Below are 27,631 nucleotides of genomic sequence, written 5' to 3'. Positions count from 1 at the left end.
GTGACGATCATAGGCTAACGTATTGAGGTGTGACGATCATAGGCTAACGTATTGAGGTGTGATTATCGTACGCTTACGATTTGAGGTGTGACGATCATACGCTAACGTATTGAGGTGTGACGATCATAGGCTAACGTATTGAGGTGTGACGATCATACGCTAACGTATTGAGGTGTGACGATCATAGGCTAACGTATTGAGGTGTGATTATCGTACGCTTACGATTTGAGGTGTGACGATCATACGCTAACGTATTGAGGTGTGATGATCATACGCTAACGTATTGAGGTGTAACGATCATACATGTTGAGCGTTCCCGGCCTGGTGACAATTGTGGTTAGGTTAAAGTGTTTTGCTATGACAGCAAAGCAACAAAACGTTTGTGATAGCAGGATACCAAATTTTGTCCTTTTACTACTCCTCGGAACATATTTGCCGAAATAAGCGTATGAATCAGACAATTGATAATTCGTTAATCGGACATTCGTCTGAACTAAACTGCCGGCTTTACAGACAAAGTCACGATTTTGACGAGCCGATCACGTAACTGCCAAGCGATATGCGGTATGAAAAAACTTTGAAGCAAACAAAGATTTTCATGTTTTTTTAACCGCTGTTCTTGCAAATTTAAACGCTGTGAGCAGTTTATAATAAATTTTCCATAAACAGGTGTAATGGGAATCAGGGATTGTCAGGAACAGGTGTAATAGACAATCAGACAATCAAGGAATGCCAGAACACATCTGTGATTGTCAATCAGGGATTGTCAGAGCACCGGTGTAATAGGCGACCAGAGATTGTCAGAGCACCGGTGTAACAGGCGACCAGGGATTGTCAGAGCACATGTTTAATAGTCGACCAGGGATTGTCAGAGCTCATGTTTAATAGTCGACCAGGGATTGTCAGAGCACCGGTGTAATAGTCGACCAGGGATTGTCAGAGCACCGGTGTAATAGGCAATCAGGGATTGTCAGAGCACAGGTGTAATAGGCAATCAGGGATTGTCAGAGCACCGGTGTAATAGTCGACCAGGGATTGTCAGAGCACCGGTGTAATAGTCGACCAGGGATTGTCAGAGCACCGGTGTAATAGGCAATCAGGGATTGTCAGAGCACAGTTATATAGCCTAGGTCATAGTGTTTGTGTGGAAATCTAGCATTTTGTTATTGCTGCGTTGACAGGGAAATATGTGCAAAAAAAATCTTCTCACTGGATGTATGGAGAATCTCTATCCATGTACAGAATTTGAAGAATGTGTAAAGTTGCCGTATTATTATAGGCCGGTGTGTATGATGTATATGTTGACAGACGTATGAGGCAATTAACACATGGTACCGTCTGTGTGGTAATCTTCCGTATCGGATATCGTTAATTATTTGAACATCCTATTATTACTTAAACTGATAATCCAGGGACAACATTTAAATCCATGGAAGACAATATTTTATTACTAAATTTCACAGCTGATCATACCTTTGTTCCTACCTAGCTCAGGATAGCTTGCAATTTGTAGGCCTATAGCTTTGAAGTAGAAATAAATCCCTGCTGGCAAAGCGGTGTAAAGCATTGCTCGCTATGCTGCAATCGGCCGCCGGCCAGTGAGGTAACAGGTTGTGTCGAGTACTGAACAAAGGCCGATGGTTTTCGCTGAGGACTTCACATTTCTGGATGACGGTCTTAAGCAACAGTCAAATAAATAAATGATTTAAAACAGGTTTCCTTGCAGTAACAGCTTCTCAAAGAAAATGTCTTTATCGGTTCACAGATGTGTATACAAGAAGTTAGCTTCATTAGTTTGTGTACCGCATTACATTATACATTTTATAACACTCTTTACTTTGTAAGCTACTTATTGGTTCGTCACCACTTAACCATTAGATTTTATAACTTACCTTTTATATTTTTTAATTCCTGAAAAATACCATATAGTACAAGTGGATATTCATCCTTTTGATGCACGATGATATATTTTTGAAGTTCGGTTTTAAATCAAGAAAATATTGCCGTGGTTTTGAAAATTTTGAATTTGTATTTTATATACATGTACTTACAACTGCCTGCATATTTATTTTACCCACTTTTTCGATTCACTTCGAAAAGAATGATATATACAATTTTATATGCACCGTTACGCATTTCCGTCAACCAGTGTATGTACATTTGCATTTTGTGGCCTGCAGTTCTAACATTTATAACGCTATGCGTTTAGGCGTGTAACTTTGAACAATCCTTACCCATAATGCCTGGCAATAAACTCTTTACATCATTTGTTATAAACACGTGGCTTTTGTGTGAGCTGATGCATTGTTCTAGTTACACGGGTATACCCACATAAGGGTGTCATCGTGCGTGGTGTGACTGACGTTCACCGGAGATCTCTTGTCCTAAGAGATATAAGGCATATGTTGACTGTGGGAGAGTAGTAACTCGCCAAAGGTCATTGGTTTACTCCAGAAAATCCGATTTCCTTCCTGCATCATTAAAATTTATTTATATATTTATTTGATTGGTGTTTTACGCCGTACTCAAGAATATTTCATTTATACGACGGCGGCCAGCATTATGGTGGGTGGAAACCGGGCAGAGCCCGGGGAAAATCCACGACCATCCGCAGGTTGCTGACAGACCTTCCCACGTACGGCCGGAGAGGAAGCCAGTATGAGCTGGACTTGAATTCACAGCGACCGCATTGGTGAGATACTCCTGGGTCATTACGCTGCGCTAGCGCGCTAACCAACTGAGCCACGGAGGCCCCCATGCACCATTAAAACAGGTCGCCGTCGTATATGGTGAAAAAGTCTTCACTATGGCGTAAAGTAACAATTTAATAAATAAATAAAACAGATTATGAACATAAGTAATGCTCATGGTAGGATTTGACAAAGGTGTGGTTCTATGAAATACTAAAATTGTTTCATGAAAGGGTATTTTATTTTCGGTGGATGTCTGTCTCTCTATCTGTCTATCGGGCGGTCAGCTGTAGGCGGACACAGCACTTTGAATACATTATTTCTTTATGTGAAGGTCTCGGGAAACTTCCAGCGGATGGTCGTTGTGTCCCCACAGGCTAAATAAAGCTTCTGTCTACTATGTATAGGGGAGTCGGGAGACCCGGGGTCAAACCTTTGGGATCTTAGCAAAGACTTTATAAAAATGGTCGTTGTTTTTTGCCTGGCTTTTGCGCTCAGCACTGAGGGGTTAGAGTAAGAAACAGATCTGGCTGGCCCAGTGGCGTGTCAGGTGGACACAGACCCCCATTACAACTTCCGTTTTTCGGTAGGGACGATTGTAGTTCTGTGAATTTTAGGGTATAAAGTCTTTTTTTGCTCCCAGGCGTCCATTTTTGGTGCACAGGTGCATGCTTGGTATTAAAATGCTGGAAACTGTCTAAACTTTGAGGAGGTATGAGCTTTATTGATGAAAGTTTGAAACTCTGGGCGAGAGGACACAAGGTGTGAGGTAGTGATGAGGCTGCGAGTGACGTCCCCTTGGCGTTGCTAGGCACGCCTCCCAGCTGCCGGCATGGAAAGGTCCAGATTTTGACGGTCAACCTATGTCAAGATTTTTATGGCTTCTTTCTCACAGGCTGGGCCAGGTATGCACCAAAGCTTATTGGCCACGGAATGTTTGGGACTGAGCTACAGTGCTAGACGTTAACATTGTCGCTTATGGAAAATTAATGGGGGTCCGAGGCCTGTACTGACGAAGTCACCAAAATGTGAAAAATGTCACTATGCGCTTAGATTTCGCAGCAGCCTGATAATTTTTGGTGGGTATGTCTGTGATGTGTTTTGCATTGATTGAGCCGTTTTATAGCTTCTTGGGGCTATTTATTTTTTGAAAATATCCATTTTGATGAAAAATCGGTAAAATGCTGTTCAGTGTAGGGTAACATGTGTATAGGCATCCTGAAATGAACAACATGCAACGTTCTAGTATTCCTACGCTTGAAAATGGAGACGTTCAGAGCAGAAATTGCTGCAAAAATTGAAAGTTTCAGTGTTTATAACGAAAACGGAGCCTGTCGAGTGTGGACTGGACCATTGACGAGAGATGGTCGATATGGCCTTGCCTCCTACAAAGACCCCGTCACACATGGATGGAAGAAGAAATACATCAGTAGACTTGTTTATATGGCCAGACAGGGGCTGTCACATTTAGATCCCAAGCTTGATTGTGCCACAACACACGCTGTGTAAATGTGGACCACACAAGCTTGGAACCGCATTGTGTTAACAATAACAGGCAGCGCTGCTGCAACGTAGGGCGCTGTCTCGGCCATGGGCAGTATGCAAGGTGCATGCTGCATTTAAGACTGAGCAGGTTGGTTTCCCCTCATTAAAAATAATAAATAACAGATGTGTTTCAGATTTTGCTCAATTTCTGTCATCATTTTTTAATTTCTTTCACAAGCGACAACAGCAGTGACAAATTTTATACAAAACTGGCGGTTACAAATATCTAGCGTATGTGTGATCTGTTGGGGTGTTGTCCAGTTGTCCCTTGGCATAGTCAGTTTTCTCTTCTGGATTTGAAAGCCTGTACTCAATGTGCTCTCGGAGTTTTCTGGCTGTATTGCGGAGTGATCTCCCCTTAACTGTCTGTCGCTTCTTATAAACCTTGTGGTACTGGTTCACCCTTTCAATCTGTTGTACTGTTTTCTCGCTCCTAGGTGAAATACTGGCGCCGACAGCTTGGAGTTTGGCAGCCGTGGACTTGTCCTGGCCATTGTTAAGTCTGTGGATTGTGGACGCCGCCCTTCCCTCCATATTTCTGCTGTAGTTTACATTCTTGGGCAAGGAGACGCTGAGTGATCTGTTGACAGCTTCGCACTTTTGAGTACTGGTGTTCATCCGGAGACTGGTGACGGCTGTCTCGCTCAACCTCATGTGCAGTACTTCGGTCAATAGTTTCCTGTCGTTGTCATCCATGTTGAAAGGGCAGAGTTTACTGGCGGATAAAAACAGGGATCTCTCCCACCAGCTGCTGGTTTCCCCTCCGGAGCAAACCACACTGTTCCTGCGGCATTTGGAACAGTCCCCACCATAACACCTGACCGTTGCATCCACAACCCTGGGTAGGTAAGCTTTTATTTTCCTTATGTCACCAATGTGCTCAGACATAAGTTGAGAAAATATCAAGCTACACCTGGCCTTAACATCCTGACTCAACACCTTCTGTGCTTTCTTCCTGGCTTCCCTCGTTCGGCCCTGTCCTTCAAACATGGCATCGCTGAACTTAGCCTGGTTACATTTCTTGAACTGGGATCTACCAAGGTGCGTGGGGTCTGCTAACCGTTCGACCTCCCACAGTGGCTCGACCAGTCGGATGCCGTCCTCCACTCCCTTGGCTGACCTGGAGTCGCCGTCCGTGGTTACGTGCTTGGCTAAAACACCTTGCCTCGCCAATCCCTCGCCAATCTCGTTCCCCATATTATACTCGGACCAGGGGGCATGTGGGTTTGTGTTCGCTGTGCACTCCTCGTGTCCTCCAGGGCACTTTACTTGGAAGCCTTTTCCTCTCAGCCAGGACCCAGTCCAACACAATTTATTCTTCAGTGCTGCGGAGACAATGTATTGCTTGTCTGTTGATGTCTCCACTGCCAGGGAAATGGCTTGTGAAGCATTCTGGCCCGGTTTCTTGGGACTGGTTATGGTAATGCTGTTGTAGCGAGTGTCTGTGGCCAAATCTATTGTGCTGTCATCCTCTCCTCTTTGCCTTTTGTATGCCTTTACCTCTTCCACCTTATTTGCCATATCCTCTCTGTTCAGCTTTGCGATTGCAGATGCGACATGGTTTGCAGTGCGATGCATGTTCCTACGAGTGGCAGGCGGCACGTCCATCGCTGCAAATAGGAGTCTGGCTCGGGTGTTCCCCATTGGTGTGTCCTGGAGGCCTACTTGAAGAGCTCGGTTCACCGCTGCAGCTTTTTGGCCAGGTCTGTTGCATTCTACCTCTTTGTAGAATTTGTGGAAGCCAGATACATAGTCACAGTCACAGCACTTAAAACTGAACGCCCAGGCTAAACCCCACTTTTTCTCTGCAGCTATCTCTAACCTGGGCAGTGGACAGTGGTCCTTGGTCTCACTGTGCTCAAGCATAACTTTGTTCCATATACACACCATTTTCTGTATGTCTATGAGTCGCATTCCTTCAGCAGCCCATTCCCGCTCATGGGTATCTCTGTCTGATCCAGCCGTGGAATCTACCTTGCACCGTCTTGGCCGCTGTATTCTCTTTGTGTCAGGCTGGTGTGTTCTTACAGCCTCCTGATTGGGCTGGAAATCTGTGTCCATCAAGGAACACCCAGGCAGAGGATTCAGCATGTCTGTAACTGCTGACAGGTTATTTGAGCGATCCTGGGCCTTTCCAGCTTGAAATCTAGACTGTTTCCTCTTTCTGTCTCCCTTCATGGTGTTTTGGGGTAGATTGTTTGCCTTGTTAACTGTCAGACTGACCAATATAGGTGTACTTGGTGGCTGCCTGATTGGAAATGTTAAATTCATATTTTTCCTCTCTGTTTATATGTTGTAGATGCCAATGTGACACCCTTTGATGTGACTGTGTAGAGTAATAACCTGCTGTGAGACAACAGCAATGGTGCAGGGAGGTTTTTGCATGGTGAGGTGGTCAGCCAATCAGCAGTCATGGGGGAGGAGGGCAGGGGGGGGGGATGCCTGGCTGGGTGGTCTTTTAAAGGGTTTCATCATGCTATTCAGTGGGGAACTGGGATACTAGTCTTTTCTTAAGTCCTGTCCACTAAAAAAGTGCCTGTGAGTAGGTCTTCATCACCTTGAGGCATTATTCTTGCTTTGATTTTGGTCACAAATGATTGTTCCGAAATCGTGACAATCCGCTTTGATACCCCCTACCACACTGTCAGTCAATTTTTTTCACATAGTTGCTGAAGTAAATGTCTTATATTTTGACATTTAATTGTCAGATAAATTGCCTATATTTTGATGTATGCTTTGACACTTTTGGTTTGTAACTTTCATATTTAAAGCTGCTCTGAGTAGAAAAGTCTTCTTAAAAATGTATATTTCTCTAAATGGTTGCTTTTGAAAAGTCTAAAGTGCTCTGTCAATGTGATTTTTTTAACTTTTCTTGCAGATAAACATCTTGTCTTTCCAAAACAGTTGACCTGATGGAGATATCTTGAACGGTATATGCACTGCAAAGCTTCAAAGTTTACCCTTCAGAGTTTTTTCACCCTGAAAAAAAGACACATGTCCAAGATGGGGGTACCCCAACTTGAATTCATTCAACTCCAAAGTTTCTGCATGTATCAAGCCCTAATTTTGCCTGTGAGGTTCAGAAGTGTCAGGAATTGTGTGGTGCAAAAATTATTGATTTTGAAAAAAGTTGGCTGGTGTGATAGGACACAGACCCCCATTACAACTTCCGTTTTTCGGTAGGGACGATTGTAGTTCTGTGAATTTTAGGGTATAAAGTCTTTTTTTGCTCCCAGGCGTCCATTTTTGGTGCACAGGTGCATGCTTGGTATTAAAATGCTGGAAACTGTCTAAACTTTGAGGAGGTATGAGCTTTATTGATGAAAGTTTGAAACTCTGGGCGAGAGGACACAAGGTGTGAGGTAGTGATGAGGCTGCGAGTGACGTCCCCTTGGCGTTGCTAGGCACGCCTCCCAGCTGCCGGCATGGAAAGGTCCAGATTTTGACGGTCAACCTATGTCAAGATTTTTATGGCTTCTTTCTCACAGGCTGGGCCAGGTATGCACCAAAGCTTATTGGCCACGGAATGTTTGGGACTGAGCTACAGTGCTAGACGTTAACATTGTCGCTTATGGAAAATTAATGGGGGTCCGAGGCCAGGTCTTCGGCGTGATGCTTCAGTGACGGCAGCACTTTGGTGGCATGGACACCCTGCCACAGGAAAACAAAGTATATGCACACATTCCTAACGACTTCTCGTTGTCAAATGTCTGAAAAATTGCTAAGTACGAAGTTAAACCCTAGCGTGCATACATACATTATACTATTTATAGGTAAGAAAATCTTTTAGATATCACTGTCGCAAGAAAATCTCCAGATAATCTTAATTGTGAGTATATTACAACCAATAAGCCTACCATTGTGATGGATATACGAACTATACAAACATTATACTAGATTTCGATGTCCGTAACATCCAATAAATTTTCCGATGAACCACTTATATATCCATGTATCGTATCCCACAAACTCCCTGAACCTGCAACCGAACAGCCCCAGGACTCTAAGGAAGTTTAAAGGGACATAACTTCAAAAATATAATAGTCAGCATAATTTTGCGAGTTACTTCCCTTTGCACGGTAAACGTGGACATTTAGACCACAGTCTAAGGTCTTCTGTACTTTCAGTCAAGTATGTCTGAATTCACACAACATATATGTATTCATCGGTTAAGCCAAATAAATTAATTTCCGATACTTTTCAAAATATATATATGTGATGGGTTTGTGAAAGATTGTCTATACACATAATTTCTATAAGCAAACAATATAAAGCGTTATGAGAGAGTGAGAAATCCGCACGGAAACTCTCCATAATAAACTCATTGATGATGTTCTGAATATAAAATGTACAATTTTATGTTTGTGTAGTTTCAACTATTAAAAGTCAATGGTGGAAAAACCTCACCATTGCACTGTCGCCAAGAAGTTCTTTGGTATGGCCATTAAATAATAAAGAAATAAACTTGCAGAAATAAAAATGTTCCAATTGTGTCGATATATAACAGGTCAGAATTGTACTCTATTGTTTCTGGAAAAGCACAGCGTTATATACCTGTACAGATCTACCATATCTTGTGCAAGCTCCGCTAAGTGGCCATTTCCTAGCAGTGTTAGCGCTCTATGCCTACAATACAGGCATCACGTGCAAACACTTGCTCCTCGTAACAATATAAATAAATACAACTTTGGTGAAATCTCGCCAGCAAATAAGCTTTTGTTTTATCTACTCGGAGGCTTTATATTTTTAGCTGATATTCATTTGGTAGGAGGCATCTTATAAGAAACGAGGTGGCATGTGGAAGTGAACGAATAGGGAAAAAGACGAGAACGACAAGCACGGCGATGGGACTAAATGAAAGTCAGGCCGAAACAACATGCGCTGGCTTTTATAGCGGGGTAAAGCGCGGACCGGTTTCTCTGTACAAACAATGGCGGGTCGCTGATTCCATGTACACACCGAGTGGATACATGATGTGTTTTCGTTAGATATCTGTTGAAGGCGTTATCGAGTGGCAGGGAGAGCCATTCGGCAGCCAGCACTGCTGCTTTCACTACCTATCACACGCGCCTCTCTATGGCGCATGGATAAACACAGTTTAGCTTGAAAAACATGCATGAAATTCGTGACTTGTTTTGAAATAAAGCAATATAAATCAACGTACGATTGGCGTGAGAGGCGAGAAAAAAGGGCGATAAATGTTTAAGCAATTATTTTGTTTTTGTTTCCTGCTTTGAAAACAATCCAACGGTCGGTAAGATGTCAATAGCAGAGCGTAGTGGCTTGTCGAGCGATGTTGCTATCGCTGTTCGTTTCTGCTGAAGCCATGACTGACGTAGGCTGACAAGTGAGAGACCAAAGAAAAAGACATCTCATCGCTTCTCCAGGTTGCATATCGCGTTTTAACGGACAGATATCTTACTTTTCTCAAATTGTATAAAGAAATGGGTCTTGGTTTTCACGATGTAGGCGCCTTACTTTTTTTCTGTCGTTACATTTCTTTGTGGCTCTGATCAAGCCTGGAAACAATCGTTTTCAGATGTGGCGGCTGTGAAGCTGTGAGAAGTAGGGATAACAGCTGATGTTAATTGTGACAGGCTTCTGGGCACCCAGGTTCACCAAATCGCGCCGCTTTGTTCGTTCCTTCACGTGTACGAAACAAAACAGTACCTACATGACACTTTTTCACCGTCACCCACAAAGTGTCACTGAACTATTCTGAACATATAACAAACAATGCCTCTGATAATCCGAGAGCGTTGACAAACCACGGTAATCCTCCGTGCTTCTGTTAAGATGTTTTGTCTTTCAAATGAAGAAGGGATATTAGTATTTTCGTAAAGATGAAGGAGCATTAAACACTGTCCAGGAAAATACTCTGATTTATTTTTTCAGAATGTTTCTAACCGACTAAAATGCATCTAACACATAGGATTCTATGGTGGTTTCTTGGGACCCAAAGGGTATCAATGACGTCACAGAAGTATTGTCACAGCAAAAGAAATAGTTCTTTTGAAGGTCCATTTGCTGAATGCATTCATAGCTCTAAATGAAGATACATTTTGAATGATGAAATATAGGAGTATAGGTGTGGCAAAAAACTGAAGTGACATCACTGGTCCTAGTATAGTTAGAAAAGGCCACATTAGAATCCAAGACTTTAAATGTATTTTACTGGCTCGAAAAATATTCTAAAATACATAAATCTAACTATTTTCAAAATATTTAATGGTCTTTCATCTAACATGTAGCTCATGCTAGAGTGTTGTTTGTCGCTAACAGAGGAACTGTCTAACGTCACATTTATTACTTCACGTGTTTCAATATTAAACTGTTATAAGTAATAAACATTCATGCGTGCGGCGTAAAAATCTAATGGAAATAAATAGATATGAGTAAACAAAGGGATACTCCCCCCCCCCACACACACACACACCCACCCCCGCCCGATGGCCACTCGGGTCCAATCTGGTGCGGTCATCGCAGAACATGAGAAATACGTGACCAGTTTTCCCACAAAAAGTCATCGCAAAGGCAGGAATGAACAACAGAGCACCCAGCTTCTATGCGGACCAGTTACCTAAGACGGGAAAGTTTCCCCACTGAGCCAGCATTGCATACAACAATTGTAGTTTATATGAACATGAAAGCTATACACACTCGTGTTTTCTATGTTATCATTTACCTGTCATGGATCAACAATTTTGGTTTGGCTGCGCATTACCTTCTGAGATGTTTTTTTTTGCGATTCGCATGGCAGGATTTTTCGCACAAAAAAACCATTCTGAATCCATAAAGACTGTCAAGTAATATGTTTGATTATAACTGACAATATACTATCAGTCAAGATAATAACAAATTAAATGCTTGTGGATGTACTTAAAGGAGTAGCTTTTGTTTCAGTTGATTGCCGCTGGATGCGGAGAATCTTGATATTAATTTCTTAAATTATTCATACACGATCTGTTTTTATTCTGGTTAATTTTCTGGTAATTTAGAAACCTTGGGACTAAATACATAGACACCACATATTGGTCGTTTCAAGACGAAGCTTGTGCTGCATGATTCCCGCTTCTGATATCCTCAGAAGTCCCATTTAAATGGCTAATTCCCAGTAAGCGTTCCCGTATTTCCTTTCCCTATCAGTCAAATCTTCACACCAGCTTAACTCGGCGATTACGCTGAGCAAATTGCACGTCACTTGGACAGTTGGCCGTTGCTGACCACTCTGACAGATAGCTCAGAGATCTGTCCACGCAAAAACGTAATCGTCTGACATACGATCAGCCCTGACCTGGTGAAATCACTTAATTTGCGGAGGGTTTGAGCGATGTCACATTTCGGTCGGTGTCTGTTGATTCCATGTTTCATTTCAGCCGTGCACCATCTGGGGATGTATAGCCGTTTCGCTGACTTGTCACAGGCGGTGTTGTTTTTAAGCCTTGGCTGGCGGCCAGCGTCAATAAACACAGATGGACGGTGCGCGGTCAGCAGTGAGTATGTCAGGGCCACCTCTCAATGGCCAGTGGTCAAGCGTCCAACATCACGACAAACGAGACGTGAAATTGGCCAATCAGCCGATGTGGACCGAAAATGCCTTCTGACATCATTCGTAGTGGGATGAAGAGGTATGAAACAAGCCGTACACCCATCCCCAGCTGCCCCCCGACTGTTAGATCATGTCACCAAATGTACCACAGTGTAGGGCAGTACAGCCTCACTACATGTATATGACTTCATGTTATCTGTGCTTTGGGTGTACACATGTAGCCTGAGTAATACGTAAACTGTCTTTTGTACATATAACATTCAAGATACATGTACATACGTTACATGAGTTGGTTGAGGTATGCGACATAATTACGAAGAAGGACGCAGTAAGGGTGATTCAGGGATCCGGGCTGTTTTAAGTACCATGACGAAGGAGGCAGAAAACGGTTGAAGAAACAGATCACACCAAAGGATTACCATGGGTTAATGGCGGCTTCCAAAAAAAAAAATTAAATAAAACAAAAAAAAATAAATAAATAAAAAAAAAAACAAAAAAAAATCCCAAAGTAGACATTGTATGTCTGTTTTTTAATTACGTAGTTTTATGTTAATCCAAAGCAGACATTGCACGTGTGTATTTTTTAATTACGTAGTTTTATGTTAATCCAAAGCAGACATTGTACGTGTGTATTTTTTAATTACGTAGTTTTATGTTAATCCAAAGCAGACATTGTACGTGTGTATTTTTTAATTACGTAGTTTTATGTTAGTCCAAAGCAGACATTGTACGTGTGTGTTTTTTCATTACGCAGTTTTATGTTAATGCAAACCAGACATTGTATGCGTTTTTTCAAAGCGAGACATTGTATGTGTTTTTTTTTTTAATTACGCAGATTTATGTTATTCTACGCGCCTCAAAAATAAATTGGAACCCAATTCTAGAATAACTTTTGATGCGGACCACACGAATTTCACCTTTTACAAATTAATTTTTAAAAACCTCCGAAATTAATTTTAAACCGACCTGAAAATACAGTACTTCCAGGCCACACTAAAATTCTCCGGTCATATGTGGGAAGATCTGTTAGCAACCAGAGGACGGTCGTGGGTTTCCCCGCGCTCTAGTCGGTTTCCTCCCACCGCAAGGCTGGCCTCTATCGTATAAGTGAAATATTTTTGAGTAAAACATCCATAAAATAAATAAAATAAACATTTTATTGTTCCTGCTACGTTTTTTTTACCTATATAGTAAGATATATTACTTACCACAATATACTGATGTACTGATGATCAGCGTAGAACCTTGATCATCTGCAATCAGGCAACGCCACAGTCCCACTATAACGCCTATACCTGAGGATAAAATCACTCATACTAACATCTCACACATCATAAACAAATTGGCCATGTGGCTTTTGGATAAACTCTCTTCCCATACATGAACTGTGATGTATTCGTTACGAGTCTCGCTTAAGCCTAATTAATACTTTATTGGCGAACTGTTATGCTTATACTGGTATATTTCTCTAATAGGTGTTTTTTCGTCGCACTCAACAATTTTTCAGTCATATGACGACGAAGGAATCATTAGGGTGCATGCACGTGTAATGTGCCTCCTTGTTGCAGGACGGATTTCGACCGCTCTTTTATTTAGTGCTGCATCACTGAGACGACTTACCGAAGGCAAGTAAGCCGCCCGCCCGAGCCATTATACTGATACGGGTCAACCAGTCGTTGCACTATCCCCTTCATGCTGAACGCCAAGCGAGGAAGTTACAACTTCCTCTTTTAAAGTCTTAGGTGTGACTCGATCAAGGATTGATCCTGGATCTACCGGTCCCGAAGCGGACGCTCTACCAACTGTGCTATCCGGGCCGGTAATTATAGATGGAAGAAACCGGATTAAACTACAGCCCCCTAGCCGGATACCTGACAAATATTCTGACGTAACACTGCAAGAGATGGATTCGATCTTGTGGCTTCACCTATCGGATAGTACGAGGCCAACGTTAAGGACGTGAATGTTTCGACGAGTCAATAAGCCTGTGTTATAACTTCATACTCATACTGTACACGCGTTCGACATCAAAGTGCTACAGGGTTCTAAACCCGTTAATTATCACAGAACTTTCTGGATTGACATAAATGTCAATTTAATAATTAATTTTCATTTCCGGCGTGGTGTTTATAGCATGTTAGTGCATACTGGTCACTTTGTTACAAGCGTGATTGACGAGATACTGGTTGCCGAAACCGATACCACTGTCCCCATACCGCGCGACCCACGGATTACTCGGGTGCACTACAACACCCTAGGCGGTTGTCTAAAAACAACAAAACATGACACTATAGCAGCATGCAGGGTGTCACAGTCAGCATGTTGACCCATGGAATCGTCTTCCATTTCAGCTGCCAGAACAGTCTTCTGCTAAACGGAACGAACTCTGCGGTGACAAACTCAAAAACGAGGGAAATGTAAACAAATGGCCATGTGGACCTTCAGTGGCTGGCCTTCTTCTAGCTAATAGGTCTTAATTAATACTTGTGTACATTGTACAGTTATGTATTTTAGAAACCTTCATTTAGTGAGGACAGACAATATTTGTGCGATGATGGTTACGGGGACCTATATTTAGACTTCCATTATTGGAGCCCATGTTCTCGCCTCGTTATGGCTGCAGTATTGCTCTAGTCATTCATTCAGTCATTCATTTATTCAGACATCCTCAAATATAGTGTAGAGGATAAATGTGTAACATTCAAGGCTGACTGCCTATCCTTATTTCAAGCATTTTTATTCCTGCAATACGAGCAAAACTGCGGCAATGTATCTGTGACGTTTAATTCAAAAGCTTGAAGTAGATCGTTAATTAAACTGCATCAGGCAGTTGTAAGTTAATGATGTCCAATGTAGTTTGCTTTTAGCTTTCGATGGGTGTCAAAAATTTGCTGAATTAAATTTCTGGTAATAGAGGATTATTTTTCTAGTGTACAGCAATAAATTGATGTGGTTTGTGAAAACTCCAAGTGGCGTGCGAATGGACGAGCTGTTTCTCGTCAGTGAGCAAGACGTGATGAGCGAACACGTGTTCATATCAGTCCATGATCTCAGCACCGGGCATAATCAAATTGCACGATTCATATTTCCATTTTCCGCTTAGGTTGGTCCGTCAGCATCCGAAGCGAATGAAATGTACCATCCCGAGCACCTGTGGTCGGAGCGATCGAATCCCCGGAGGCTTGTATAATTGGCGAGATGGCCTTCGATGGATCCCGCGTCCCAAAGCGCGCAGCACAAATTTGGCCAATACTCATAGTATGGGCAATTCATTAACTACGGCCACTTAGTCCAAAGTGAAATACTTCCAGTCATTACGTCACTCTTTCTACTTAAAACGGAAACGTAAGCATACCGTCCTTTGACAGCTCGGTGCTGGTATCGTGTAACAGGTGCTGCAGAGAAGCCAAGCACGTGTTTTATGGACTAGTCTTTAAACCTGCTTAAATGGATGTCAATTGCCAGCCACACAAGCTGGACCTAGTTAACATTTTTTCACTTCCAAACCTCACATATGGGTGAAAGATTTCCAGAAACAAATTAGCATATAGATTTCGTCTGAACTTTGGCAGTGATGAGAGATAATTCTCGGTTTGCAAAAGTCAGCTTTTGTACAAGTCTTACAAAGTTTGGTTTATGTATTCGAGACGTGCAGATTTTCGACCTACATCAGACTTGTTTTACGGTCTCTAATTTCATTTAACGAGCTTTGATGAGTAAAACACCCGGCACACCACTTTGTGTGGACGTTTCATCTTACTCGCTTACCACCAATCTCCTCCCTACCGCTCCCACCGCAATCGTGTACAACACCATCCAACTATCGTGATCTCATTATTTTTATATACCGCGTCAAGGTATATATGCATATTCATCAGCTGTTGGTAAATTTGCCTGTGAAGCTTGCCTTTGTTATCTATATTACATTCGCAAAGTGTAAATTTGTTAAAGTTTGGACTCCGAAATGTGCCCTTTTTCCCATCTTCGTATTTTCTTTTCTGTTCGATTTGACTAACTGTGTTCGCGTCTTTTCTACAATATGGCGACATGCATAACCACAGTGTTTTTATTTCTAACAAAAATAATAAGGTATACTCCTTCTAAATGTATATGTACACCAAACAGGTAAATGCATAACCTATTTATGTGCGTGTATGTTTGCATTTGTCAATCACCTGCAAGGGCTTCCGGGGAAGAACAAAAACAATTATAAAAAGTATTAATAAACGATTAAAAGCTAAGTACGAGTGTACTCGGCTGATTATAGCGCATCACGCAGATTGAGAACTCTGCTTTGTGCTCTGTGCGCTCGCTGCAGATTTTTGGCGGAGTAATTCGCGTGAAAACTGGAGCGTGCACTGTTCCACACACGCGCACTGTCTACTCTTTTGGCCACTATATGATGACGATGGACAATGGGTTACACAGCTTGGAAGTGGGATTTTGGGGGTGATGGTATATTCGTATATACGTCATGTGTGTCAGTGTACATATAGAAAATGCGCTCAGGATGAACCAAGATTTACGTATATGCTCCCCTCTCTCTTCTCGTCACACCGGACCGGTAAATTCACTCTGTAGTGATGGATAGAGATACGGGTCAGCTACCTGCCGTTCAACATGCTCATCAATTTGTCAGAATTAGAAAGAACTGGTTAACAAACGGTTGGAATGAGTCTGTTTGTTTACCACCTAGGCGGCGCTACATGGCAACCGTGTCTGAGCGCGTGGGTAGCTAAGCGATATCCCACACAACAAGACAGTTTGTGAGGCGAAATGCTTAGCGCGTGAAATAAACATGAATAGCAGACGACATTTATCATCCCGCGGTAATACCGTATACGTAGCACGTGACATTTCGACCGAGATAAATGCCAGTCGTAAATCATGAACGAGTTTCGGACCTGAACGAAAGCATGTAGGTCTATTGGGCTGAGTTCTGGCATGAGTGTAGATCGTGTTCTACTGACCCGACGTAGACATGACAAGTTGTCATGCTGAGTGAATTTATTCTCAAAAACAATATCCTCTCTCTAATAAGCGGAACGAAATAAAGTCTGTTTCATTCGAGGCCATGTATACATAGATCACGACTGGAGGTTTCACCATCTAACAACAAATGGGAAGGGATATTTTGAGGTCGCGAAAACTACATCTTTTCACAAACACGCTTTTTTGAACAGAACAGAATTTCCTGAAAGCTCTAAAGCAAACGCGTCTAATTCTGTTAACGTGACAGATAACCTTTACGACGATCTGACAGTATCTCATGTTTGTATCAGGTGAACTGATCTAGGCGTTTTAACATTCCGATTTAACAGAGTTAACACTCAGACAATTGCCTCCTAAAGTAAACACATCGAGCGCATCAATAGGGAACTATGTGTCAGAGCTTGCCGGCCTGTTAGTCTCGTGGCCTAGTGATAAATCTTAGTCTCCGCTGAAGTCGCGGACAAGGTCAATTTGTGCGATTATCATCACACGTCACCAGGGTAGGCACCGACGAATTGTCCTAACCAGCCGCGTACCGATCAGAATGTTTTACATACCCCGACTCTGTGTGCTATATTCGTGAAGAGTTGTGTCTGGGGATACCAGAGCTCAGCGTGCGGCCCGCTCACACAGAGAATGGGGCCCAGAGGAGCCTGGTGTATAGGGCGCTACAAACCCCGCATACCACATCTGTACCCTATTATCCGTTCCTCAGACCGTCTGGAGGCCCCCCAAAAGAGCAAACCAGTCTTTGGGCGGATCGTCTTCAAACTTTTCCTGGCCGACTCGGATTTCATGAGAAACCCATTTTACTGTCGGTACCTAATGCAACAGCGATCTGATAGCAGTGTTGTGAAAACAAGGCGAGTATCTGGCCGGGGAAGTCATGTTCTGATCCTACAGGAAGATAGCTTCACCTGACTCCCCAAGTGCCCTCCAGTGCCCCCCAACCCCCCCGACTACCCAGCCCTACCTCTACAGCCGTCAGCACCCAGCGTCCCAGCGTAGACAAAATTAATATAGACTAACGCGAGAATTCAAATCTAACAACCCTTATCTTCATTTTTGTCAGAATATCCGATGAAACTGTCGATATGAGAGCCCGAGGCACACGTATGCGCGTGTTGCCTGCTAGGAACGTCGATACCGTCGGTGCCCGAGTGTTTGGCAGAAGACAGTGTCATCAGTGAAATTATATACCAATTATATACCATACCAAATTTACGGAGGTAGTTTTACAAATTTAAATTTTTTAACTTTGACACAGTAAGTTGCTGAAAGTTGTTGACAGAGTTTATCCGATGGTGACAGCGATATATTTGGCCTACACCTACATCACCATTACATAGAGGCTGTGACGGAGCTGTGACGGAGGCCGTAACGGCATCAAACATCAGAAGCAAAGCAGGAACATTGAATATTTTAGCGTAGGGCGTGTAACGAATGTAGGATTAGACATTACACTCAGGCTGGCGGACGATATATACAGATATGAGAATGAAGACCTCATTATGACATCATTACTTATTTGACAATGGAGTCTTATAATAGAGAGAAATGTAAATCAACCAAATCGCCTTTAAAGCGCTGGATTATTCCAAAAAGTCTAGAACGGGTTGTCTCCCTTCTATCAAAGGCGACACAATGGGCATGGACAGATCATTATCATTAACACTAACAGATCACTAACAAAAATTATTTGTTTTACATTTTTTGTCTTACAACGAAATTGTATGAAAATGGCCGAATTATTTACCGAACTGAGGCCATATTTTCCCAGGTTTTTCACATTATTTGATAGCATGACAGTCCAATAAAACTTACTGAAATGAAGGAAGTTTATCGGAGATAATTTCACAGAAATTTATGTTTCATGAACAAAGAAGGAAAATTCCCATGCAGCTGAACTTGATGATGGCCAAGGTGTTTTATATATTTTTTGTATTACTTTTTCTTTCTGAAAAAGTAAATTAGAATATTCATCGGTACAATTGTGCCTGAGGCTCTGAATGATATTGACTTGGTCTCAGCATTTATGGTCACGGTGAGACAATTGAAATGGCTGAATATAAGAGTACACCTGTTCAGTTTATTTGTAAAGGCCTACATGGTAGAATGAATGATAAGTATGTGTGTACCCTCTATTCACCGCACAAATCAGAAATGCATTTGCTTCTACGACCTGTAGACCTCAAAGATCGTTTGTAAACATTTTGATTGTTTTAGTCGGTTAACCTTAGATGACACGTGTGAACATTCTATCGGAGATCAACTTTTGTGTACACAGACATATATATATATATATATGTGGGTGTGTGTACGGGTTATCGTTGTGTATCTAAGTGGCTTCAGGGGGCTATGTGTCTCCTGTTCTCAGCTTTCTGAGGTAACAGATTAACGTCAGAAAAACCGACGATAAATAAATAGAATGAAAACAGTCTAATTTCCACGAGTAGGTCGTGCTTTAAGAGGCGGCAAAGCTAGGTAAATAGCCAGAGCGAGGTAGAAAAATATGTTAGAGGGATTAGAGAACATGTGGACAGGAGAAAGCGAGTTGAACCTGGGCCAAAGCCTGGGACGTTCTTGCCGAGCAGTGTATACGGACGATGTATGGGTTCCAGATGTACCGCTCTGGTACCTTTCCAATTAGAAACAAACTTTTGCCGGATATAGAGACCGGTGAACCGATATTTTTTTCTTTCCTCCAAAAAGCGATAGGATTCCAATTAACTTGACAAATGTTGCCACGACACCTGCCGTGAATCAACGCTCGAGAAAGCTAACCTGCTCAATAGAGGCAAATTGAAAAATACCCAAATCAGGTTTCGTATGCTGACTTCGTTGTACATATAAATCCGTGCTGTCCAGCGTACATATAATCGGAGTGTGTAAGATAATTAGCGGTGGTGGCAAACTGGACCAAGCCAAGGTGTTCTGCTATATTCGTCCAGTATAATAGACGTTGTGAGAAATACTGATCATTTATATATATATATATATATATATATATATATATATATATACATACATATATATATATATATATATATATATATATATATATATATATATATATATATATATATATATATATATATATATATATATGCCAATTAAACTCGGATATTATGTGGGTAATAATGGATTTTTGGCTTGGATTAATTTATGTCAGGTTTAATTATTTTTTTTGGTTAAATTAAGTGTATCTCAACATTCAACTATATTTTGTGCTCTTTATGTTCGTAAATCGTAACCGTCACTGTAAATTTTATAACTGTAAACTGTAACTGTGAACTTTAAATATACGCTAATGAATTTGAATAATTCTTCATATGTAAGTGTGTACAACAACGAATGAACGACAACTCTGTGTGTACTTGTGAAGATGATCATAACTTTGTGGTATTTGTTAAGCTGCGTCGTATAAATGACTATACACTTCCTTTTGATACCTATAAATATGCTCTATTGAGGCAGGTGGTATGGGTGAATATATGCTATCGTGACCGCCAGGAGGTATTTCGGTACCTGGAGTGGGGTGGGCCTGCATGGGAAGGGATATTTAACTGTATGGGGTGGTCCAATGAGGTAGGGATATCTAACTGTATGAGATGATCCTGTTTTGGTAGGGACATCTAGCTGTATGTGGTCCTATATGGGTAGGGATATCAGAATGTTTTACCTAACAGTATAAGGTGGTTCTATATGAGTAGAGACATCTAACTGTATTAAGTGGTCCTATAAGGGGTAGGGATATCTAGCTGTATGAGGTGGTGCTGTATGGGTAGGGATATCTAACGGTATTAGGTGGTCCCATCTCTAACTGTATGAGGTGGTTCTATATGGGTAGGGATATCTAACTGTATGAGATGGTTCTATATGAGGTAGGGATATCTAAATGTATGGGGTGGTTTTATATGGATAGGGATATTTAGCTGTATGAGGTGGTCCTATATAGGTAGGGATATCTATATGTATGAGGTGATCCTATATGGGCAGGGATATCTAGCTTTATGAGGTGGTCCTGTTTGGGTAGGGATATCTAACTGTATGGGTTGGTTCTATATGGGTAGGGATATTTCACTGTATGAAGTGGTTCTGTATGAGTAGGGATATCCAATTGTATAGGGTGGTCATCTATGTATAGAGATCTCGAACTGTATGCGGTGATCCTATATGGGTAGGGATATCTAACTGTACGGATCGGTCCTATATGGGTATGGATATCTAACTGTTTGAGGTGGTTCTATTTGGGTAGGGATATCTAACTGTATGAGGTAGTCCTGTTTGGCTTGGGATATCTAACTGTATGAGATGGTTCTATATGGGTAGGGATATCTAACTGTATGAGGTGGTTCTATATGGGTAGGGATATCTAAATGTATGATATCTTCCTGTATGGGTAGGGATGTCTCGTTTTATGGGAACCAAACTGAGCCTTACCTTTATATTATATCTTAATGATAAGGACAGATAACAAGCCTCTGTGTATTTCCGGCCGATCGGGGATACACCGCTCATCTGTGCTCGCTAATTAGAGGCTGGTTCGTCCCAGGTAAACAGGGAGCTTTGCTGAGCCAGATCTGCCATTTGCACCACCCTCCGGTTTCTTCCGTCTCACGTGTTGTGGGGGAAATGAAACGTTAATCGCTAGTTGACAGGGTAGAGGGTCTTACCCCTCGGGAGTGATCTAGATGATTAAGGGAGGATGGAGTGGGGGGGGGGGGGGGGGGAGGGGTAGTTGCACAATTTTTTGTCCGATACTGTTTTACATAGGGACGACGTTTCGTGTTTCCTGCAAAATAAAGCATTTGGTTTATTGCGGGAAATTTTATTAAGGAATTGATCTGATGATATACCCAGGACGGAAGTCATAACTAAATTATACTTTCAATTGGGCACAGATAAATTGTTATTATTTGTTAAGCAAAACTTGTAAATAGCCATGCTCTGTTACAATATGTATTTGAACATTTTCGAAGATTGTCATATGGGGTATTCTTTTAAAGAACTCCTCAAGCACACAAGGTCAACAAAGAGTTCTGTAGGACGTAAACTTATAAAGCAATTGTTGATGAAAAAGCTTGGTTACGGCTGATGTGCTATAACGGCGGTCTGTGGCTGACAAAGCTTGGTTGTGGCTGATGTGCTGTAACGGCGGTCTGTGGCTGACAAAGTTTGGTTATGGCTGCTGTGCTGTAACGGCCGTCTGTGGCTGACAAAGTTTGGTTATGGCTGATGTGTTGTAACGGCCGTCTGTGGAAATTTAGATATTCGTATATTTTACCAGATTTACTTATTTTTTTTAAAATAAATAAATCTTTGATTTACATTTACATTTATTTAAAAGTATTACACTTTTACAACTATATTACAGTTTTCCATAACACATAACAAATATGTTTCTATATCTATAAATATAATAAACACTGATTGCTGACAGTGACGCGATACCGCTCACAAACGAATTTGTGGAGCACCAAAAACATTTTTAATGATATTATTCGTTCATTTATCGCGCCAAAATTTACACCAAAATTTAACACAAATTTAGTCGTAAAGTAAAACAGAGACATTTGTGTTGAAAAGATTGTGTATATAAATCCGATATTACGGTTTACATATAGCCGTATACACGTATAGTGTCAGGGCAGTTCTGCGGATGCGCGGGGCTTGATTTATAGGTATGGTACGGACGGGTTTTCAACATAGTCCATATTTACTCATCAAGATATATACTAGGAGATGGTGGATCTTGGGAAGAATTGAAAGAAAGTTTCTGGAAACCTGCCCGTGTCCAGCATAACGACTTCGTGCTGGACGGTATAGTTGTATTGGGTGGTGAGGATAACACAGGAGGCATAGAGGATCACCCCGCCTCACAAATCCAGTTCAGCCAATTTCATTTTAACGCAGAAACAAAGTTGTTTATTTTGCTCCTCGGGTCCATTCAGAAAAATGTCTTCTGTGAATCCCCCAGATCGCATAAAACCCTCTCTGTCTGTCCTATTAAATTATTTGAATCCATTCGCTTGAAGGGAAAAAAATCCGCCGATTGGCCGTTGTATAGGAAATGGCATTGAGCGCGTGCGGCGTCATTCATTGGAGTGGCAGAGAACGGTCATCTGTGTGCAGGGCGACTCATTATTCAAAAAGCAGGTATAGAGAAGACTACGAGGCTTAAACAAACACGCTGACTGTCGCTGGCAGCCTCATGAATAGGCGATTCCCTTACCGCCCGGTATGAGCTCCGGGCTTTGCGGCTATCACATTAAGCATGGCTCTGTATCTACCCTTTCAATGAGCATCCAATCGACTCTGGAATGAAAAAAACTCTTTTCCACTCCGTGTGGTTTTAATAGAAGGTTTACTTCTTTGATCGTTCGTTAAGTATATTTTAGCAAGGCTATAAATACCCGAACAAACATATAGGTTTTCGCAATATTCTTTTGTCGGCTTTTTGCCTTGTTGAGTTATTCTAAAATGTAATGGTTAGTGCTGAATGAATGAATGATTAGTGCTTAGAATGTCAGCCTCCGCAGTATTAACATTAACAATTTTGTACACAGAGTATATTAGAGTTCAAAAAGTTTTGGCGCAATTTTTTTTTTACAACTGTTTCATAACTTCACTTTCTTTTCTTGACGCTACAGAATATCACTCCATTACGGAAAGGAAGCACAATTATTGTCATTTGGGAAACAAAAACCATTTTACAGTATTATTTTAACCGATTCAGACGTAGCTATATTGTCTGAGATATGAAGGCCGTTAACAAATTGCATGCCTTGTGTGACTTTTGGGAAGTTTTGCGAGGTGTAAAAAATAAAACTCCACGAAATCCAACATGTGGTTGTTATATAATTAAATCGGATATGTTGTGAGATTTAACGGCACGGCCAGATTGTTTCGATGCTACGGGTGGAATGTTCTCTGGTTATAGGCTGGGAATACCGCCTAGCCGAGGCAATCTACACCCGTGAAGTGCCGGGTGAACGAGTCGCGCACACGTGGTACTATTTGTCCACATCTGTGACACTTATCGCCTCGACTCACCAACACGGCGAATAAAAACAAAATATCCCGTAACTCTCAATTTCGGACTGTTAGTGATTAATACAAACTAAATGAGGCATCATTCTACCCGGATCAGTCACTACCCTATCCTCAACCTCGTGTTATAGCGGCGCATGTGTGTAATGGTCAATGTATTTTCTGCGGAAATCTAATACAAAATCTGACTATAATAAGATTGCAACCCTTTTTGATTGTGAAACCAAAATACGTATACATGAAAAACCGCTGAGAAACCCCCAAAGGTGCCTCCCGGTTGAGACTTCCAGCTGTGCGTGCGAGTTACTTCCCTTGGAGTGTCCATGTAACAGTGTGTTGAAATAAAACGGCCAGCAGTGTTAAGATCCTTGATATAATTTGATATGAGAATATTTTTTGATTTATGTGCCACCTGAAATTTATTTTCTATAAAATTTGGCTTTCCATTTTTTTCCGTTTATGAAGTGATATATTTTCGAGTGCAACGCAATTAGCAATCAAATTAAAAAAAAACAACTAAATGCAATCAAGATGATAGCCCTTGATTTGTTATCATTTTAGATCAGGTTTGTTGGTTAATATTGGACCAGGAGGTTTCACGGGTACACAGCACTTAGGTTACTGATTGCATTCTTGAGGTGTCTCCTTCAGTTCCATATATGTTTGTCTCGTAATGTTCATGCACCGCGGATGAATAGATCATTTTTCGAGGTAAATGTAAAGGACAAGATTTGAGCAATGTTAACATTTTTGTGTTTATTTAAGGGAATATCCCATGACTTAAAGCAATATGTAGTACAGGTGCTCTACTCTACAGTGTCAAATTTACCCTGATCTGCAAAAGTTAATGAAGACCCTTACCAACACCCTCTCCTCCCTCAAGAAAGAAAGAAAAAATCAGCACAAGATATTTATAAATTTATCTCCGAAATGGCGTCATGTACTAGAGCTTCAATCCAACAGGAGAAGCCACATGGCGTCATGTCCTAGAGCTCCACTCCTACTGGAGCAGCGAAATGGCGTCATGTTCTAGAGCTCCACTCCTACATGAGCAGCCAGATGGCGTCATGTACTAGAGCTCCACTCCTATAGGAGCAGCGAAATGGCGTCATGTGCTAGAGCTCCACTCCAACAGGAGCAGCCACATGGCGTCATGTACTAGAGCTCCACTCCAACAGGAGCAGCGAAATGGCGTCATGTACTAGAGCTCCACTCCAACAGGAGCAGCGAAATGGCGTCATGTTCTAGAGCTCCACTCCTACATGAGCAGCCAGATGGCGTCATGTACTAGAGCTCCACTCCTATAGGAGCAGCGAAATGGCGTCATGTGCTAGAGCTCCACCCCTACATGAGCAACGAAATGGCGTCATGTACTAGAGCTCCACTCCAACAGGAGCAGCCACATGGCGTCATGTACTAGAGCTCCACTCCGACAGGAGCAGCGAAATGGCGTCATGTACTAGAGCTCCACTCCTACATGAGCAGCCAGATGGCGTCATGTACTAGAGCTCCACTCCTACAGGAGCAGCGAAATGGCGTCATGTTCTAGAGCTCCACTCCTACATGAGCAGCCAGATGGCGTCATGTGCTAGAGCTCCACTCCTACATGAGCAACGAAATGGCGTCATGTGCTACAGCACAACTCACACAGGAGCAGCGAAAGGGCGTCTTGTACTACAGATCAACTCATACAGGAGCAACGAAATGGCGTCTTGTACTACACCTCAACACATACAGGAGCAGCGAAATGGCGCCTTGCACTACAGCTCAACTCATACAGAAGCAGTCGGTGTTCAAGATCATGTGTAGTGCATCAATGATAAGCGCGCTGTAGTGATCTGAAGCCGACTGGATCAATGATAAGCGCGCTGTAGTGATCTGAAGCCGACTGGACCAATGATAAGCGCGCTGTAGTTATCTGAAGCCGACTGGATCAATGATAAGCGCGCTGTAGTGATCTGAAGCCGACTGGATCATTGATAAGTGCGCTATGGTGATCTGAAGAGGACTGGATCAATGATAAGCGCGCTGTAGTGATCTGAAGCCGACTGGATCATTGATAAGTGCGCTATGGTGATCTGAAGAGGACTGGATCAATGATAAGCGCGCTGTAGTGATCTGAAGCCGACTGGATCATTGATAAGTGCGCTATGGTGATCTGAAGAGGACACATAAACCGTCGCAACTGCCTTACTAATGGAAGCCCCATAAAACACTCCTGGTCGGGTCACATTTTTGAAACTCTGATGGACAGCAACTGGAAATGAACTCTGAGAATCGTGCAGGAATCAAGATGTGCACTTTTACAGACAATTTCTCTCATATTATTTCAAGTCTGACCGTCGAATGCTCGTTACAAATTCATGAAATCCATGACATTTTATAATTGAAATGAAATCTTCCAAGTTTCAGAAAGTTCTAAGTCTTTTTTTTTTTCACCAAATGTTACCCTGAAAATTCCCTTTATAAAGTACTGGATGTTGTACACACAGCAGGTATCTGCAAACATTCTCGTCAAATCGAGTATTCATATCTTCAGCTGAAGGGACCACCTCGAAGCAATTTTTTAAAACTTCTTAAATTTATTTACTTAAATTGGTTACTGCAATTTATTCACAGCTATATGTGTACCAAAGAACGTAAGGGTGGGGGGGAGGGGGGCGGTAGCAGGCAGAGGGACGGTCGGGTCGTTAAAGGCGTATTCATTAAGCCATCATAACCACGAAAGGTTCATACTTTGTCATTTGTTGTCTTATTCGCGCATATTACAGGATTACACAGTGACCTCCCTTTGCAAACTTAACATCGGTATATGAACTGTGTTGCATAGCCTTTATACAGAGGAGTAAATACATATGGTTACCCGCTTGTTATATACAGAACATAACGAAAACAAATACTATCTGGAAATTGGCAACAATGTTCGATGACAACCACCAGGTAACTTGTCAATCAAACGCCTTAAACGATAAAAAGGGGTGTACAACGTTGATTGCTTATTAATTCAATGTGGGGATTGGACACATCAACCTAATGTGTACGCATGTAGGTGTACGCTGAACCGTGCTGGTGATCGTCTGCTAATGGATGTTTCAAGTACTTTCAAGTAACTCGTCAATTAAGATGAGTGAGATAATTTCCCCTGTTTTCGGCATCATTATTACCCCTTGCTCGTGGCGTCCTTGTTTGTTTTAACGACAGTCGTACTCGCACCAAACTAGCTATTAGAGCCGGCGCTGTGTTTGTCTTCATGCTGTTGTTGTTAAACGTTGTTGTTGTTGAGTGAGATACTATCTGTAGAGGAGAAGTTTTGACACGTGTTGCCACCACTTTGTCACACATCTATCTCGCACGTCCCTCATCTATATCGTCTTATCTTGGCTCTGCCTTAGCTTCAGTTACATCGCACACATACTTACTGTCTGAGGCTTAGAATGTCGTGCGACATTAGGTATACATTATATAAATCCAATCCCGCCGCCGTAGGCCTAGAAGCGAAATAATTTTGAGTACGGCGTAAAACACCAATCAACTAAATGTGTAAATAAATATTTAAATTAAAAAATAAAAATTCAATCGGCTTTGAAACCATTATCAACTTTGAATCTGCTATAGGCGGATGCTTTCTGTCAATGTATGTGTTTTTCCCTCTATAAAATTTTCTGGAGCCGAAATTTTTTCAAATGGACTAATATTCTGCTTTCCCGAATTCAGGTCAAAACAGTACTGTATGTTCCATTTTGTCATGATGTTTGTTGTTTTTTATGACTTTTTTCTCCTCACATTAATTAAAGGACCCTCT

The 27,631-nt window shown here is 41.8% G+C and overlaps 1 long non-coding RNA gene across 1 annotated transcript; it reads left to right on the top strand.

Moving 5' to 3' along the window:
- Window positions 1-5,062: 5,062 nt before the first annotated feature.
- On the top strand, window positions 5,063-7,836 carry LOC135466040 (uncharacterized). The gene is made up of 4 exons (XR_010444081.1): window positions 5,063-5,077; window positions 5,772-5,938; window positions 6,535-6,621; window positions 7,114-7,836. It is a non-coding gene; the product is annotated as an uncharacterized LOC135466040 (long non-coding RNA).
- Window positions 7,837-27,631: the final 19,795 nt, after the last annotated feature.

Source organism: Liolophura sinensis, chromosome 5 (genome assembly GCF_032854445.1).
Source record: "Liolophura sinensis isolate JHLJ2023 chromosome 5, CUHK_Ljap_v2, whole genome shotgun sequence".
Taxonomy (NCBI): Eukaryota; Metazoa; Mollusca; class Polyplacophora; order Chitonida; family Chitonidae; genus Liolophura; species Liolophura sinensis.
The sequence above is the reverse complement of the archived record's forward strand: the minus strand, read 5'-3'. Positions and strand labels throughout refer to the sequence as shown.